At 35.4% G+C, this 20,668-nt stretch overlaps 1 pseudogene; it reads right to left on the bottom strand.

The window, feature by feature from the left end:
- Positions 1-670: 670 nt before the first annotated feature.
- LOC149545407 (short-chain dehydrogenase reductase 2a-like) lies at positions 671-10,192 on the bottom strand (annotated as a pseudogene).
- Between the last annotated feature and the right edge of the window lie 10,476 nt (positions 10,193-20,668).

The raw sequence follows: 20,668 nt of genomic DNA on the forward strand, positions 1-20,668 counted from the left end.
TTTTAAAATTTCTCATAATGAACTATCTTAGCATTACATATTTACTTTAATATGTGTAACATATCTAGAACCAAATCTACAATAAGGTCTTCCACTAAGGAGAATGAATGAGATTGTAGGTATGTGAAGGATTAAAAAGAGCACATATTACACCTAATTACATCTTCATATGATTTAATTGAACTTAATTCATTCACTAAAACCTGTTAGACCTTTAAAACTATATATTTTCATCAATTCCAACTATTCTAATCGAAATTTATACACAACTCTATTTGTACACAAGTTCATAAGGTCTCTAAAAAGAAATGTATCTATGTATATATCATTCCTGTATGAATTTTTTAACTCTTAAATCAAGTCTACAAATTCTTATCTTACTATGAAAGGACACCCGGCCATGCTCTTTTGTCTTAAAGTACAAATATTTTTCTTTATAACTTGATAAATTCAAAACTTACATTAATGCAGAACTAACTCTCAATCAACAATCTATACTAACAAACATAATCATGTTAAATATTTATTATAATATACTATTTTAAAAAGTGAAACAAGATATTATCACGTGTCAATTTTAAATACCCCATACTTCAACTATTTAACTCTCTTTAAGAATCGAACCTTAATATATTATGTTTCATGAGAAACTAGTTTTTGCTGCCTTTGTTCACTGATAAATTTCCCAGTCGTTGTTTGTAATCGTTAGTCCCCCATCTACCACAATATTCTGACCACTGACATATTTTGATTCCTCACTGGCCAAATACAGAGCAGCCTCTGCAATATCCTCCGCTTCAAGCGTAGCTTCTTTCAAGGCAGACACGCTTTTCAGCGAGTCCTCCAGCTGTGCCTTTGACTCTGCTGAAGGGTTCATTCCATAGTATTTCATTGCCAGATCTGTGGCAACCGCTGCAGGAGAAATACAATTTACTCTGATTCCATATTTACCCAATTCAATTGCTCCATTTTTAGTCATACCGATGACTGCATGTTTTGAGGCCGTGTAGGAGTAACGAGCAATTCCACCCATTACGCCTGCAATACTTGCTGTAGAAATAATGCAGCCCCTTTTATTTGAGATCATAACCCGGGCCGCGTGCTTAATCCGTGCATTACCCCTTTTGCATTGATATTCATCATTTGGTCGTATTCCTTCATATCATACTCTGCCACACTCCCCTTTTGCTTGCTGGCCATTCCAGCGTTATTAAAGATTACGTCAAGCCTACCGTGTTTTTCCATTGCCAAATCCACTGCTCCGCTTACATCTCTCTCTTTGCTCACATCCAAGTGGATATATCTCACCGATGGAGAAAGTGATTCTGCAACTTTCTGTGAAAAATCAAACTATTGCAGTCACTGATTATTAATCTCCTATCACAAATGATTATTAAACTGCTGAAAATAAATTCTCAGCTAATATCGAAAAATAACACAACTGCAACTTCACTTAAAATACGGAAAGAAATGCGCAACAGAATCAACACAATATTTTCGGACAAATTGTCCCTGGAAAAACCCCTAAGGGAAAACCAGTTCTACAGATGAGAAATTATATTAAACTTCAGCAAATCAGGAGATACAAAATTCCTTTCCTCTCACTGGCAGAACTCCGACAACCTCCTAATTTCTCCCGCTGACATTTCTCACTGCTATCCCTGCGCTAACACTGCGCCCTTGCTAACACTGCAAGACTGTTTGCTAACACTGCAAACTGCTTCTCCAAAGCTTTTCACTGTGCCCTTGCTAACACTGCAAGACTGTTTGTTAACACTGCAAACTCCTTCACAAAAGCTTCTTCCTGTGCCCTTGCTAAGACTGCAAGACTGTTTGCTAACACTGCAAACTCCTTCACAAAAGCTTCTTCACCCTGTGTACCCTCCAAATGCCCCCTAGACCCTTTTTTATACTACTCTCGTTGGTAAACCAACGACCGAGATTAAATCAAACCAACGGCTGAGATTAAGACAACTCAACAGCCAATAATAGAATTGGTTGCAAGGTGTCCAAAAGGGAATCTCTAAAATTAGTAAATAATAACCATTTACTAATTTTTGGCAAGTGGACAAACAGCTGTTCAAACCACCCATAAATACAACCGCTATTCATAGATAAGGACGAACAACTGTCCAAGCTACCCATAAATAGTGCTGCTATTTCCGAGTCGGAAATAACAGCTGTCCAACTAACAATAATTAACACTCTCTCTTAGCGAGGAAGCTGTTCTGCATGACACCCATCTTATCTCTGAAGAAGATAAATTTGGCCTTTCCCAAAGCCTTCGTCAGAATGTCTGCTACCTGCTCATCTGTAGGTATGTATTGTAGTCGAACAACTTTCTTCAATCTGCACACGTGGGTCTCTTTGCTGTGTGCTACAAAGCCTTCTGGTTGTTCTATGTATACCTCCTCCTTCAACTCACCATTGAGGAATGTTGTCTTGACATCCATTTGATGGATCTGCCATCCCATCTGTGCTGCAAGTGAGATTACAGCTCGTATAGAAGTATACCTGGCAACTGGAGCAAATGTCTCCTCATAGTCTATTCCCTCCTTCTGAGAGAACCCCTTTGCCACAAACCTAACCTTGTATTTCTCGATGCTACCATCTGCACCGTGCTTTATCTTATAAATCTAGCGTGATCCAACTACAGTCCTATCTGTTGGTCTAGGTACTACCTCCCACACATCATTCTGCATTATTGAAGAATATTCCTCAACCATAGCATCTTGCCATACCTGATGTTCTGCAGCTTCCTGATAGCTAGAAGGCTCACTATCTACCAACTGACTAACATAGTCATTGAACTTGGCTGGTTGTCTTCATTGTCTAGTACTCTTCCTAGGAGCTCCCACAAACTCCTGAGTATCCCTTTGTGCACAATCTCTGATGAAGTGATATTTGATATCTATATGTTTAGACCTATCATGAAACACTGGATTTTCAGACAACTTGATGCAACTCTGATTGTCACAATGTATCACAGTAGTCTCAACCTTCTGACCAAACAAGGCTACTAACAACTTCCGAAGCCATATAGCTTCACATGTCGCCATGCTAGCTGCTATGTATTCTGCTTCTGCTGAACTTAGAGCCACAAACTTCTGCTTCCTGCTAAACCAATATACAACTCCTGATCCCAAGCTGAAACAACACCCTGAAGTGCTCCTTTTGTCTGTTGTACTTCCTGCCTAATCTGCGTCAGTATAGCCTATCAACTTGATACCTTCACCTCGAACATTTCTTTCCTAGGGCAAAACTCTTCTACCCTTAACAATGCTCTGATACCATGTGAAAAATCAAACTATTGCAGTCACTGATTATTAATCTCCTATCACAAATGATTATTAAACTGCTAAAAATAAATTCCCAGCTAATATCAAAAAATAACACAACTGCAACTTCACTTAAAATACGGAAATAAATGCGCAACAGAATCAACACAATATTTTCGGACAAATTGTCCTTGGAAAAACCCCTAAGGGAAAACCAGTTCTATAGATGAGAAATTATATTAAACTTCAGCAAATCAAGAGATACAAAATTCCTTGCCTCACACTGGTAGAACTCCGACAACCTCCTAATTTCTTCCGCTGATATTTCTCATTGCTATCCCTGCGCTAACACTGCGCCCTTGCTAACACTGCAAGACTGTTTGCTAACACTGCAAACTGCTTCTCCAAAAGCTTCCTTGCTAACACTGCAAGACTGTTTGCTAACACTGCAAACTGCTTCTCCAAAAGTTTCCTGCCTCTTACTGCAAGACTGTTTGCTAACACTGCAAACTGCTTCTCCAAAAGCTTCCTTGCATCCAAAGATGCAACTCTGATTGTCACAATGTATCACAGTAGTCTCAACCTTCTGACCAAACAAGGCTACTAACAACTTCCGAAGCCATATAGCTTCACATGTCGCCATGCTAGCTGCTATGTATTATGCTTCTGCTGAACTTAGAGCCACAAACTTCTGCTTCCTGATAAACCAAGATACAACTCCTGATCCCAAGCTGAAACAACACCCTGAAGTGCTCCTTTTGTCTGTTGTACTTCCTGCCTAATCTGCGTCAGTATAGCCTATCAACCTAATACCTTCACCTCGAACATTTCTTTCCTAGGGCAAAACTCTTCTACCCTTAACAATGCTTTGATACCATATGAAAAATCAAACTATTGCAGTCACTGATTATTAATCTCCTATCACAAATGATTATTAAACTGCTGAAAATAAATTCCCAGCTAATATCGAAAAATAACACAACTGCAACTTCACTTAAAATACGGAAAGAAATGTGCAACAGAATCAACACAATATTTTCGGACAAATTGTCCCTGAAAAAACCCCTAAGGGAAAACCAGTTCTACAGATGAGAAATTATATTAAACTTCAGCAAATCAGGAGATACAAAATTTCTTTCCTCTCACTGGCAGAACTCCGACAACCTCCTAATTTCTCCCGCTGATATTTCTCACTGCTATCCCTGCGCTAACACTGCGCCCTTGCTAACACTGCAAGACTGTTTGCTAACACTGCAAACTGCTTCTCCAAAGCTTTTCACTGTGCCCTTGCTAACACTGCAAGACTGTTTGCTAACACTACAAACTCCTTCACAAAAGCTTCTTCTTGTGCCCTTGCTAAGACTGCAAGACTGTTTGCTAACACTGCAAACTCCTTCACAAATGCTTCTTCACCCTGTGTACCCTCCAAATGCCCCCTAGACCCCTTTTTATACTACTCTCGTTGGTAAACCAACGACCAAGATTAAATCAAACCAACGGCTGAGATTAAGACAACTCAATAGCCAATAATAGAATTGGTTGCAAGGTGTCCAAAAGGGAATCTCTAAAATTAGTAAATAATAACCATTTACTAATTTTTGGCAAGTGGACAAACAGTTGTCCAAACCACCCATAAATACAACCGCTATTCATAGATAAGGACGAACAGCTGTCCAAGCTACCCATAAATAGTGCTGCTATTTTCGGGTCAGAAATAACAGTTGTCCAACTAACAATAATTAACACTTTCCTACCGGCATCGTCTGCAATGTCTGCAATTATGACTTGGGCTCCATGACCGGCAAACAACCTAACGGTAGCCTCACCAATTCCTCCCGATCCTCCTGTGATCAAAGCAACCTTCCCTTGCAATCTGTATCTCACAAACGTATGCTGTTATTGATCAGGAAATCCTAAAGAAAGATGATTTTTGAAGGGAAATGAGAGCACCTCAGAAATTCATCTGAGATTAGTATGCACATCCTGTATCCAATAGTTCATTGAACAACTTCCAATAAGAAAATACAAGTGCATACTACTATGTCATAAAAGCAAAAATAGACATAGTTGATTTTCCACAATTAAAACCTTACAGGAAAGTGATTGCAATTTATAGATCTAAATAAAATTCAGCAGCATTATGACATACGGATTATTATTCTACAATCATTCAACTAGAATAATGAGACAAAATAGAGAACACAGATATATGTGGGGAAAACTTTTTCAAGGTAAAAACCCCACCCTCCAAACCATCAAGCTAATGTATTATTTAGCAACAAGTTACAATACATTTTCAACCTTCACATAGAGATTTACATTTTGCTCCATTCTACAAAAAATTTGATAGCATAACCTTGTGTAAATAATGTCTCATCTCTCTCTTAATTCTCTACAACAATGCTTGTACTTATAGAGTTCTCATACAAGAGGAAACAATTCTAAAGCATCTACATTTAGCGCATCTACAAATTATTTTAGAAACTTCCTTATGCACAACTCTTGCATAAAAACAAAGCATAAGAGAATAGATCACCAGAAAATAGAAGTTTTCTGTTTTTCTACTCCAAATCTTTTCTTGTGGAAGAATCTAGTTTCATTTAGCAACTTTCTAGCAAAGCACAAATAAAGCAATAAAATGTGGTAAGGCTAAGTCACCTTATCCCAACAATCTCCCACTTGATGAAGACCTTACAAGATTCAAATTAATGAAACTATATCATCATAGTCATCCATGAAACAACATAAATCATAGCATATGCTCTTGTGCTCCAACTAGACACTTGTTCAAATAACACAAGCATAAGATACATGTGATAACAAAGGCTACACACACTACCACCACTCCACTATGCTCATGAGCTACACAGAAGCATCAAAAAATCAACTTCTTAGCCCAACAAAACTGTGAAGTCATCCTCCAAAAAATAAGATAAAACATTAGCTAGAACAACAACCAAACTGATTGGTCCAATCCAACTGAGAAACCCACAAGATTGGAAATAGAATCCATAGTAAATGCTAACACATCCAATCACCCATACCTCAAAGGTATAGAACACCAAAAAACTCATGCCAACAACATAACGAATCCATAAATTGCAACCTCAAGCTCTATGTACAAACCAGTCGATGAAGACCAAACACATACAAGAGCTCCCACTACATGGGTAATGTCAAATCTTAAAAATCAACGGCATGCTGAGACTACTGATAACAACACAAAGAAAGTGAAACCATGTAGTACCGATGACCATCCACAAAGATATGCAAATCCTGTAGCAGAAACACTACAAGAAACATCTCTCTCATCTAGTCTCCACAACTCTCCCATGTTCTCCACATCCAACAAAGAAAATAGATCAAGGAGCCATCATGTCATCACCAAAAAAAAATGAAGTACAAGTGATAAAAAATGACCACAAAAGAGTGACCACATAGCTCTAAAAAATCTCAAAAAATAATGTTATGTGAACCCAAACATCCAAGAAGATAACCAAGGCCAAAGAGAAAAAGTGAAAATCATAAGCATGTATCATGTGCTTTTACAAACACTTTTAAATGTCAACTGTACCAAGTATGATCTCCTTCACAACCTCAAGAGAAAAGCCACAACAACATCCAAAACCGTTCAACCTCAAGAGATCAAAGATAACATGATATCATAAATCTACATGGATGTAAGCCTCTCAAAGAAGATCAAACAACCTCATTTCCCATTTCAAGAAATCAGCCCACTACCATCTCCTATTTTCATCATAAATGAAAGTACACCTCAAGGAGATAATCATGTTATCCATCTCTCACAATGAATCCTCTAGAACCATCTAACTATAGCTCAAGATCCACGAATATGAAAGAAAAGATAAAGTGCTTGAAACTAACATTGGGCAATACCTTTCAAGTGATAAACTACCGAGTAGACCAAGAGTGGGGAATGAGAATGCTCCTCCAAGATATGCAAGTCACCTTGTGACTTATCCAAGAACAATCTCCTCATAGGTCTATATTGAGCTCATGACCACCAAAGGTGTAGGCTCCCCAGACTTTTTATTGAAATCTCATCAAGAGTATACATCTGAACAACATGTCTCTCATCTCAAGAGAACTCTAGCCTCACCTAAGTCTCCAAGTATCCACAAACACCTGTAATCAATCACTCGATGCAAAAATCCACTGCAACATAGCATTTTCATGAAGTAACAAGCAAATGATCAAAGTACTAAATACCAAGAAACTGAAACAAGATCAATGTCAAAGCTCCAACCATGGAATTAAGAACATAAACATGACATCATGATCCAAACCATATCCTCTAAAGAGATAACATGCTTCATGTGATCATATCAAATAATCGTATCATGTCACAACTCTAAACTAGCAATAAAGAGAAAACCATGACATAAAAGCCACCATGATATCATATCAAATAAAAGCATAAACAACATCTCTACCAAGGACTTCTTGAATCCTAAAAGATGTGAACATCTCCAAACACATGAAGATACCATCTCCAACTAGTGAACCAATAAATGTGAAAGACTCTTCTATAGCAACAAGATCTAAGGCATCCTCCAACATCTGCAACACTAAAGAAGATCATCCATCACCATATGATGGAAAAATACAACCACTACTAAAGCTCCCACTGAAACGTAATACCAAGCTCTCCAAGCCTATGACACACCATCCTCCAAATCTGAAAATCATCTAGGCCCCCACATCACACTGAGTGAAACCAAAATTTTCACACTAAGGAAATTCACCATGCTTTAGGACTCCATAATTGACTATCCAAGTACTCAAATATCATCCATCCTTTCATCTCAAAGCAACCACACAAATGCACAAGTTACCACAAAAAAGGCCAGCTAACAAGTCTGCACCAACACTGAATCAAATCTAGTGGATATAGATAGTCCACATCCAAGTTATCCCATTGTAATTAAAGGGGTGGTCTACCCACCTGACTGAATAACTTTTAGATCCAATCATTGCAACATGAAAGCCCACTATCAAATTAGTGACATATGCAAATGAGATCAAATAGAATAATCATATAGACAACATGACTCAAACACCAAATCAAGAACAAATCTGATTTGCCAATTATGTCCACATCAAGTACCATAGTCCAGCAATCCAACAAAGCATCACCACATAAATGCTAAGTGACTGATCACATACCAACATCTCCATGTAAAGAAATAAAAGCACCTCCTCTCACCATGCACAAAGCAATAATGCATGTAGAACTACAACTATCTCATCTGGTACCACTCAAAATGAGCAAGAGTCTAGAAAATAGCTCTTCAGTAGATCCACAAAAAACTACAAGTTTTTATTTCAGCATGCAAAACTTGCAAAAAAATCGTGTTTAAGAACACCAATGCACATCCACACCGACTTTTCATCTGGAAGACTCAAAGTCTGAAAAAATATCAAATAACTGAATTTAAAATAATTGATTATCATAGATGAACATCACCATAGATTTTTTTAAAGGAAAATCTATAAACCCCTCAAATCCAACAAACAAGAATCCAAGTCATGCATGCATAAACATTCAAGAGGAAAACATAGTACTGGAACTCCAGGCCTACTTGTAGACCAATTCCACAACCACTACTACATGCATCTGAGAGAGATAGGCTATCTAGAAGCTTCCAGATCATCCAATGATCAACTCCATAGCCTCTATACATTCCAAGTAACAAAAGAGACACCTTCAAATACCCATGCATCAAGAATTATTCTATTGTCAACCAAGAGCTCCAGATCAATGTCATTTCAACATGACCAACTCTGTTTTCTCTCTCTTCACCATCCTTTGAAAAATTTTTACAGTCTCCTGAAAGAATAAATCAACTGCAAAACTTCCACTCATCAAAGTATTAATTATCAGTTTATTTCTTCAAAACAAACTTCTTCAAGCTCTACAAGCTAAGAAATTTTAATAGAAGAAATGCCTTGAACTAGAAAATATGTGAATCCTCACATGCAAGCAACATGCAATTCACAAAACTAAGCTCTAATACCAATTGAAGGGAAATGAGAGCACCTAAAAAATTCATTTGAGATCAGTATGCACATCCTGTATCTAATAGTTCATTGAACAACTTCCAATAAGAAAATACAAGTGCATACTACTATGTCATAAAAGTGAAAATAGACATAGTTGATTTCCCACAGTTAAAACTTTAAAGGAAAGTGATTGCAATTTAAAGATCTCAACAAAATTCAGCAGCATTATGACATATAGATTATTATTCTACAATCATTGAACTAGAAGAATGAGACAATATAGAGAACACAGATATACGTGAAAAAAACCTTTCCATGTAAAAACCCCACCCTCCAAACTATCAAGCTAATGTATTATTCAGCAACAAGTTACAATACATTTTCGGCCTTCACATGGAGATTTACATTTTACTCCATTCTAGAAAAAATCCGATAGCATAACCCTATGTAAATAACGTCTCATCTCACTCTTAATTCTCTACAACAATACTTGTACTTATAGAGTTCTCATACAAGAGGAAACAGTTCTAAAGGTCTACATTCAATGCATCTACAAATTATTTTAGAAACTTCCTTATGCACAGCTCTTGCATAAAAACAAAGCATAAGAGAATAGATCACCAGAAAACAAAACTTTTTTGTTTTTCTACTCCAAATCTTTTCTTGTGGAAGAATCCAACTTCATTTAACAACTTTCGAAGAAAGCACAAATAAAGAAATAAAGTATGGTAAGGCTGAGTCACCTTATCCCAACAAAAATTGTAAGATAAAACCCGACCTTTTCAACCCTAACAAAAAGGTTTAGAGGAAAGAAATAGCGAAGGTAAAAGAACTAATTACCTTTTTAATATAGTAGCTACAATCCTTTATTTAGACATGATCACCGAGTTGCAAATATACTTAATGAAATCTTTACAAGAGTCGGACTTAAAGACGAGTATATGTTACGAACGAGACATTACCCAATTAAGTAGGAGATAGTATGTCTTACTATTTTCAGCTTAATCAAACCTTAAAACATTATTAATCGCTTATAGTGCAAATATATAAAGCAAAATTAACTCAAATAGTCTTGATGAAGACTGGCGATGTCATGTCAGGTAAGTCATTTACAATTTAGCTGACTTTCAGATTTTAAACGTAAGCTGTCACAAAAATAATCTACACTTTAGCTTGCTTTCAGAGATCAATCATGAGACGTCACACAAATAGTTTACAAGTTATTTATTTATTTATTTTCAAATCATAATCCAACTGGATGTTTAAAAGAAGGAAGAATTGATGGGACAAAACTTGATAAGAAAGTAAACTTCCAGGTCGCCTTCCACATTTCACATGGCAGACCTTGTCAGAGATTTGGAAAAGATAAATAACTCTCGACGAGAGTATCTTACAGTATAAAATGCTTCTAACTTATAGGGACATCCAACGATTTCAATTATGTCTTGATGTAAAAGAATTATATGAAGGTGCACATGCTCGGACTTCCCTTATATTCTTATTGGACTTGAAAAAAGAGATGGCATTAAAAGCCAAGTACTTGACCTAGCCCAACCATCATCTCGTGTAAGGATGACTATGACATATCTACCCATCTAGCTTGTGAGGTAGATGACCCCAAATCCGCTTACAACCCTTCTAACTTATGTGAGTCTGTTAGAGTTTTGTTTGTATCTTTTAGATTTTAGAGTTTTGTTTGCATCATTGCCATCAACTTATTTAGCAGTTTTCTATAAATTTCATATATACTAAAAGTACTGTTTTGATTGTCATTATTTATCAGTCCTATCTATATAGGCGGATAATATAGTTTTTGCATGCTTTTCTATCTATTAATCATGCTTTGAAAATTGTGTCTAAATATGGTAACCTATAGTCATGGGAAATATTTCTATTAAAATAGAATTTGTTACAATTATTTAATTGTGTCTAAATATGGTAACCTATAGTCATGGGAAATATTTCTATTAAAATAAAATTTGTTACAATTATTTTTATTTTTTGATAAGCCGCAACTACTTTTTCTAGTAGTCTTTTTTATTTTAAGTTAACAAATTTGAGAAAAATTGTGAACCTTCCACTTATCTAAAGACCATGGCCACATGGTTGAAATGTGATTCCACATTTTGCATTCATGCATGCAAGCCATTCATATCATTTCTACTTTAAATTAGGGTGGAAGCTTAGATCCTCAATACTTTACCTCAAACCCTATTGTTCTCTTGCGCAGATTTTGTAAGAGTCTTTGGTGTGGATTTTTTCTCATTTAAGCATAGTTTATTCATCCTAGAAGAGGCAACAACAAATTTGGTATGTATATTTCTTTTTATAATGGTGATCATGGAGTGAGAAAGGAAATGTAACGAATATCATTATGCAGGGCTAGAGTGTTCAGTTTACAATTAATTAGATGAATTTGTTTCAGTATTGTGATGAAGTTTTTGGTAGTTTAGATTTTTGTTATTTCATGTTTGTGTCTCCATGAGAATAGGTTAAATGGTTTAAGATGAAGCAATAAGTGCTTTTCAACAAAGGTAATAGATTTTCACATTTATCCTTGGCTTTTGTAGCAACCACCTTCACTGCATTCAATTTTTTGTAAAAGCCATTATAGGGCATACATCCAATACAATTGAATATTCAACCTCAAAGCATAGCCATCATGAGATCTTCTTTGGTTCTCCATTGAGGGAATGAACTTGAGCCTCATGTTTTTTCAATTCCCTTCTTATAGATTGCTATGTTTTCGTGTCACATTCAAATGACTTTTTATCATTTCTAGCTTTTCTTGTTATTATCTATGGCTCCTTTTATTTTATTTGTAGATATTTCAAAATTGGGCATGATTCATGTGGTTTGTGTGATAGAGTGGATTATTCATAACAAGAAAGTCAAGGTTATAGTGGTTATAGTTGTGCTAGGAGTCGGTATCTGTACTATTACTGATGTGAATGCCAATCTAAAAGGGGTTTGTGTGTGTTGTAGTCATTGATGTCTGCACTTAGTTTAGCAAATTGTAAAATTGATTTTACATTTTATTATTATTCTTGTTTATTTTAAATGAAAAAATATTCATAGAAGGAAAACCAATTAGAATGACACATATAAAATGAAGTATATTAAATAAGATCACATTCCTTCTATCAGAGGAATCTACAATGAACTTACCCTTAGATTTGACTCTAGGCACAACTCAATGGAGAACAACTACACAATATTTTGCAAAAATCTCTTTCTTTCACCAGTAAAGCTTGGAGTGTCCTTTGGAAGGGCAATTGGATGTGGGTATGCATTCAGATATAAAGAGATCCATAGGAGATATCTTCAATGGGAAAGGGGCATCTTTTGATTTATCGGGTGTCTCAAAGAAGATATCCTGGTATAGAAATAAATGACGAAGTCAATCATAAAAACATAAAACCAATACCGTAATCCTGAAATGGTCAAAATGCCCCATACATCATGTTTCCCACTAATAATAAAAATTCACAAGAACTATGCTGAAAAGAATCAATTGGTTTTAGATGAGATGATTATACTTAATTTCTTCCAATTGATTGAAAACCTATGAAACATGTATGCTACACAAATAGCCATAGCTCATGTTTAATGATGTAACAATTTTGGTTTGATTTTGGATGTACTTGAATGCCAATTGATGGGCAAACAATATATGAGGTTGGCTTTCTGGTAAGAAGAGTACTTACAAAATGTCCTATACCATAAAATTGCTATGGAGTTGTAATTTCTCTTAGAGAAATGATTGGTTTGATATTGGAAAAACTGTACATTCTAAGCCCAGTCCATTAATCAAAATCTCTTGGGTGAAATAATGCATATGAAGTATTCGTTATTCTGAATTTCTATTGCTGATATTGATGTTTCATCTTTTGACCAATTGTTCTTCATTTGTTTTCCTCTTTCATTGTAGGCCTACTTTTTTCCAATTCACTTTCATTTCCATTTTCTTATACCAAGAAAGGAAGAACTTCTTTTAATTGGCTTCATTTGATTTTCCTAAGGCTGTATCTTTCTAAGAGATATGTGCAAAGAATTCATCATTTTGTTTTTAGTCCATCTGGGCTTATCACATTTCTAAAATTGTTTGATGTTTGTATCTGATTCAGTGGGTATCCAGCTTCACTCAGTAAAATTCTCTCTTAATCTATTTTACTATGATACACATTTTAATATTATTGACTTAACCAATATGTTTTGTTTAATATTTTTCCTACTTTTATGTATTACTAAATCAATGTATTCTCCCTGCCGACTATTGACTCTCTTCAAACAAAGCATAGTGTTGGTTTTTCTAGGCTTCTAAGCAAAGATTGGACCCATCCAGGCTACATCTCTTCTAGTTTTGATTTATTTTGTTGATTATATTCTAAATAGTCATAACTTGTTAAGATATCAATTTTTGGCAATTTCAAATTTAAAAATTAAATTATCAATTAAAATAATTGAACAAAAATGCTACTGAGATTTCAAATTTATAAATTAAATTACCATTTAAATTTTGATTAACATATAAACATGTTCTTGATATCATATTAGAATAAATAATATTATACAGCAGTTTGATTTTCTTTGAATAAAATGAATTTAATCACTATTTAATCAATGTGTCTTGCCCTTTATAAGTACAAGAATCAAAGAAAATCTCACAAACATCCATACTCAAGACATGGTGCAATAATATTTTATTAGTGATTCACCATATTTTTCAACCCTTACAATTTGGAACATCTATTTGGCATACATACATGCAAATTGGAGACCAAAAAGAAAATGAAACAAGAAAAGTGTACAACTCAAAATAGGAAAATGACACCAAGAAAATAAATTAAGATTTTGAAAATAGAAATGAAATGAAAAAAAGAATTTCAAAAATCTATTAAAAATAATAATTGTGTTACAAAATAGAGAACCAAAACAAGGAATTTGAACTGTTTGACATAATACAAATGAATGAACAAGAAAGTCAATAGCTTTGATAATTAACATTCTCTCTAAACACTTTCTTGTAGTCTTTTTGTTTAATCCTTAACCATGTATCTCAAAGAAACCAAACACTCTATAAAGGAAAAGTTGACCATTCCAATCATATTCCATGCAAAATTTTAGGGGAATGGGGAAATCATAGGATAGAGAAGTTTCTCAAAAAAATTTTAGAGGAATGGTGAAATCATACGATAGAGAAGTTTCTCAAAGCTTGAAGTCTTCTTGACTAATATATATGTGGTTCCATCTAATTTCTTCAAACCATCGAGAGGCTTAAGGTAGGGAGATACCTTGTCTCCCATCCTTTTTATTATCATGGCTGAGTGTATAGGGAGATTGATTTACAAAAAAAGATAGGAAGGGATCTTGAGAAGAATAAAGCCCTCTTTGGGGCATGTCTTTTTCATTCACCAAAAGTTTGTGGATGATATTATTATGGGAGGAGAAGCTTTGGTTTAGGAGGCTAAATTGATGAAGAGATTACTAGAACTTTATTCTAGGGGAATAGGCTAGCTAATTAATTGGGCAAAAAACTTGGTTTTCTTTATAAACACCCCCATTGATAGAAAAATGAAGATTACTAGTATTCTTGGGTGTGGGGTGGGAAACCTAACTTCGAGAAATCTTGGACTTCCATTGGGGACTAAGCTGCCAAACTCTTTCTAGAATGGGATAATTGATAGGTTTAGTAAGAAGCTAGCTGGTTGGAAAGGTACCACCCTTAGCTAAGCTGAAAAATGTCTTCTAGTGAAATCCACTCTTTAGAATCTTCCAATGTATGCCTTGAGTCTCTTTGGGATCCTAGTAAAACTTACTAAAAAAATGGAAAAGATCCAAAGAGATTTTATGTGGTTCAACCTGGATGAACATAAAAAATACCCTCTAGTGGCTTGCGATAATGTATGTCTCCCCAAGTGCTATGGAGGGCTAGGAATTACAAAACTTAGGCACCTCAATAATGCACTTCTAGCTAAGTAGGTATGGCATATATTTAACAGTACTAGGGAATGGAGGGACATTTTGGTGGAGAAGTATATTAGGAGGCCATCTCTAAGGTATTTTCTTAATGAGTATGATATCTTGAATGGTTCAGTTTTTCAGAATGGTATCTTAAAGGAAAGAGCCCTTGCTAACTCTAAGGCTAAATGAAAAGTGGGAAATGGAGAGAACATCCTTTTGTGCCATGGTAATTGGTTGATTTAGGGTCCTCTCATTAATAACCCTCCATATGATAATCAGGCCAATACCTGTAAAAGGTTGTTCGGAATGAAAGTAAGAGACTATAGAATGGACCAGGGATGGAGAGACCTATCTCTGATTTCAAATGATCCTAAGATGATAATGGTGATATTGAATTCTTTGGTTTTGAATTATAAAAAGGATGAATTGATATGGGAGGGTAATCCTACTGGATCATACTCGATGGTCTCAAGGTAAAACTCCCTTTGGAGCCTGAAGAGAAACCTCTTTGGGCTAAGGCCTGATTGCCTGGCCTTACCCCTAAAACTAACATTTTCTTCTGGCTAATGGTTCAAGATAAAATTCTCACTCTAGATCATTTGGCTAAAAAAGGTCACCATATCCCTAATAGATGTATTCATTGCAAGCATCACTTGGAAATAGTTAATCACATTTTCATCTATTGCCCTTATTCTATGGAGGTTTGAGAATATCTCACCAAGAACTATGGGGTAAGTTGGTGCAATCTAGGAAATGTTTTGGACTTCTTTTGTTAGTGGGAGAGTATGTACAAAGGCACAAAAGCTTGTGGAATTTGCCCCACTTCTGCTAGGTAGTTTGGAAGGAGATAAACAATCAAATTTTTAGAGATAGGGAGGCTCCTACTAATGTACTTATGGATAAGATCAATAGCACTATGAGAGAAAATTTTGTTATAAATAAGGGCACATATATTGATAAAGGAGGTAAGAGTAAGGAAAGGGTAAATGATAGGAGATTGAAAAGATAGGAGGTGAACTGGAAACTCCCTCCCAAAGGATGGCATAAAGCCAATTTCAATGGAGCTGCTAAAGGTAACCTTGGTCCTTCAAGATGTGGGGGCATCATTAGAAATAGCCATGGAATTAGTGTTGCTACTCTTTCCTATCCCTTGGGAAATTAGACAAACCACTATGCAAAATCTAGTGCTACTCTCCCCACAGCTAAACTAGCTCTAGAGGTGGGAGTGAAAAACCTATGGATGGAGGCAGATTCATACAATATTATCGGATGCATAAAAGGAGTTCTCCAACCTACCTGGACCATTGCAAACATAGTGGAAGAAATTTGTATAACACTTGAAAATTTTGAGAGTGTTCATGTCAGCCACAAGTATAGGAAGTCTAACACGGTGGCTGATTGGTTTGCCAGTGAAGCAGTCAAGAAAGAAATAATGATGATATGGAACACCAGATAGAATATTCCATCAATCACAAAAGGCCTAATTGATCAAGAGAGGATCTAGGGAGGTATAGGTCAAATCCCTAGTTAATTATGGGAACTAATGCAAATATGTATGAAAGGAAATGCATTTATGGAAAATACAGGAGGAGTTGGCGGATGACACATTTGGTGTCAAATCACCACACTTTATGGGTTTCTTATTTTCTTTACCATTTCATTGGAATTGAATCAAAATTAGGTTTTTGACTAAGAAAACAAAGGACAAAGGAAGGAGAGTAGAGGACTATGTTTATGTGAAAGGGTATCACTTAGTTTATTGGGATGGTGGGAGAACGGAGCATAAGAGAACTAGTGGGAGAGGCAGACAAATGGAAGAAAGAACCAAGGTCTGAGAGAAATTTGAAAAGGGTGGCATTGCAAACTACATTGCCAAGCTTCATGGGTATGGTTCAATGATTAACAATCTCATGGTAGAGTCTTGGAAGGATGATAGGTTTAAGATTGGTGGGGTATTGCATCATGTAAATGTGGAGGTCATTTCCCATGTCACAAAAATACCTGATGAGGGTTTAAAGTTCTTTAAAGACAAAAATGAATTTGCGAATGTGGTAAAGGATTTTGCCAAGAACATAGATGACAAGAAGGAGCTGGTGAAGAGAGAGACTCATAGATGACAAGAAGGAGCTGGTGAAGAGAGAGACTTACTATGAGATGGACTCGATCAAGAAGCTTTAGAGGTATGTGCTAAGGGCCATCATCGAGTTTATTTCTTTGGTCACGAGGTTTGATAGGACTAGAACCCATCAATTTTTTTTTCTCAATAATTTTCGTTATGGGGCTAAGATTTATTTTCCTTTTTACCTATATTCTTCCATGAACAAGAATATTTTAGGGTATAAGAAGAAACTTAGTGCTTACACTACCCGTCATGAGGGTTTACTTCTTTTTCTCTATGAATATTTTAGAGTTCAATCTATGAGAAAATCTCTGGCTCATGCTGTGGCTGCTTTGGATGAGATAGGGAGCTCCAATTTCTCCTTAGACATGGAGCAAATCTAGAGCTTAAGTTCAGAGGAGGAGAAAAATTATCTTTCATCGAGGAAGAAAACCAAGAGAAGAGATAAGGATACTCATACTGCAAGTAAAGTTCCCTATAGGAAAAGCCCTAGGGGTCATGTGTCCAAAATAGTTGGTCAGGGGGAAGAAGAGTACTATAACAAAGGAGAAGATATGGACATGGAGGATGAGAAAAAGGGGGACGATGTAGAGAATACAAGGGAGCTAGCTGCTAACCCTAAAAAGAAGTAGAAGAGGAATAAAGAGGAGGACATGCCTCTGGAAGGGAAGAATGATACAGGTTCAAAGATCTCTATGCCACCTCCCCTTCCCATTCTCCCATAGGAGCAAGAAAAAGAGAAAATGGAGGAGGGAAGCAATGATTTTGTTATAAAAGATAGGCATATGGCTTGGAGAAATTTCAATGCTAGAACCTCAAAAATGGAGATTGTGAGAGAAGTTATGAATCCTCAAATCCTTGATGAAAAAGATGGCAAGATCCAATTGGAGGAACTAATAGAACTGACATTGGTGGCCATCACAAACAATGTGAGGGAGGTGGGTATGAATTTGCTCAATAATACAAAAAACAACATGATTGATAATTTTTGATCTATTAAATGGCTTTTTCATGAGGCAATGGAGGTAAAAGATAGAATGGCATAGATGGAAAGCCAAGGGAAGAGGAATCAACAAGGGATCCCAACAAACTAGGGGGATCGAATAAGGTTGATTGAAAAAAGGATGCAAAATTTGGAGAATTGCAACCATAACATGGCTAATTAGATGCTCACTATTCTGAATTCTCTCAATGAAAACATTGTCAGTCTTGGTGGTAAGCTGAAACCCAGAGGTTTCGTTGTGGGAAAGGATGAGAAGGAAAATTTTGAAAACAAGATGGAAGAGGACATCATAAAAAACATAACCCAAAGCCACTTGGATTAGACCTATGAAAAAAGGTAGGAGCTCATGGCAGAGTAGAATTAGAGAGCCTATGAAGTAGCAAAGACCATCTAGGACCTCAAAAGGAAGACAAGGGAGTAAGTGAAGAATTTTCAAGTTCTGTTCTTGGTTTTTGTAGTGTCTGTAGGTCTTTTTCCTTTTGGCTTTTTCCCTATTTTTTTTCCTGGCCTTTCTATTGGCTATTGTTCTGTTGCTAGGCTTGTTTTGTTAATTTACAACCCTTTGTTGTATAAGAACTTTTGGGTTTTAGGGTCCCTATAAAACCTATTTTTCTTAATCAAAAACATTAAGAATTTGTTAAAGTTAGGAAAACAGAAATAATCTCTACTTTCAATCTTACTAGTCATATTATTTCATGCCTCATGCGAAGAACTAGTCATATTATTTCACACCTTATGCCAAGAACTAACTTTATGACTTAAATACCAAACATGGCATGAGATTTTTTAGCACAACTATTTTTTAATAGAGAGATGAAACTACATTATTTTTCAAAATAATATGTTATAAAATAATATAGTATTAAAAAATAGACTAGGTAGAACTTGATTCATTGTACTACTTACTCAAATAATCGTTAAAGATTCTTGGTTGGATTTAGATCGACTTTTAAATCAAGTATTCTCCATGTTTTGAGTTTATTTTTATTACCAAAATTATAAGTTTCAATTTGTTTTCAATTCTATATTTCTTACTACTATTATTTAAAATCATATTTATTCTTTTTCCTATAAGGGGTACTCTAGCTATATAGAGCTATATTTGTAACTACTATAATTTAAAATCATATTTATTCCTTTATTTATAGGGTGGGACTCTAGCTCTATAGAGCTCTTGCTATCTTAACATAGTGTGTCAAAGGTAAGGGTAGATAATGATTGTTATTAACATAAAATTTAAATAAATTATATGTGTATTATGTGTGTGCACACGTGCATGCACTTAAGGTAACTTGATTCATATTTTAAAAGTACACACAAATTGGTATGTATTTAATATTGTTTATAGTCATTAATGTTTAAAATAAATCTTCCAAGTTACAACTCTTAAGCACAGGGTTGTCAATAGGATCACTGACATTGACACTTCTATAGGAAGTGTTAATAAATATGAAGCTATCAATATTGAGATTATGAGATAGTTCTCTAGTATTTTATCTTTAGATTCTAAGCTTAGCCTTCCTCATCAAATGATGCTACTCTCTTTGATACAGGAGCATTATGGTTGTAAGAGCAATCTTGCATCACCCAAAAATATTTTGTTTTCAATCTTTTTCTATTTCAATAAGGACTAGTAGACAAGGTCGTTATTATTTATGGGATCTCGCTATTTTTAGTAAGTTTTCCATATGATCTCAGAATGTTCTAATTTTCTACATGAAGGTTCATTTTAGATTTATAAGACTACCTTAAAAAATCTCATTGCTCCAACTTAAGTATTGGAGAAGTTATTGTAGATTTTTAGTGGAAATATTTGAAGAAAAATCTTCAGGCTCATTGTTGAAGGCCTTAGAGTGCCCAGATCAGGTCAAAAAACTCAATAGCAAGATGTTGGCATTTCTGAAAAATGGTTATAATAGCCAATCGTAGAAACGGTTTGTGAGTTATGGCCTTCAAAGTTGGGCTACCTATAATATCTAAAATAATTGTCAAAGATGTATTTGGCCAAGTCTATATGCATTGTTAAGGTCTTTCAGCCTTGGGTATTATTTTTCAATGTCTAGAATCATCTTGGCAGGCATAAAATTACCTATTTAAGAAAGGCTTGAACATTGTCTAGGACAACTCTATGTCATAGAGCATAGCTTATTCTTGTAAATTATGGTAATGAAGGTGCCCATGTGGGTTAACATTTTGTACTTGCAAATTTTGTAATTCCACAATTTTAGTGCAAATAAGAAGTCCATATTTTGTTCTCGCATATTCTATTTTTTCTTTGTT

Source organism: Cupressus sempervirens, chromosome 7, assembly GCF_028749045.1.
Source record: "Cupressus sempervirens isolate cs-2001-9-10 chromosome 7, ASM2874904v1, whole genome shotgun sequence".
NCBI classification, from domain to species: Eukaryota; Viridiplantae; Streptophyta; class Pinopsida; order Cupressales; family Cupressaceae; genus Cupressus; species Cupressus sempervirens.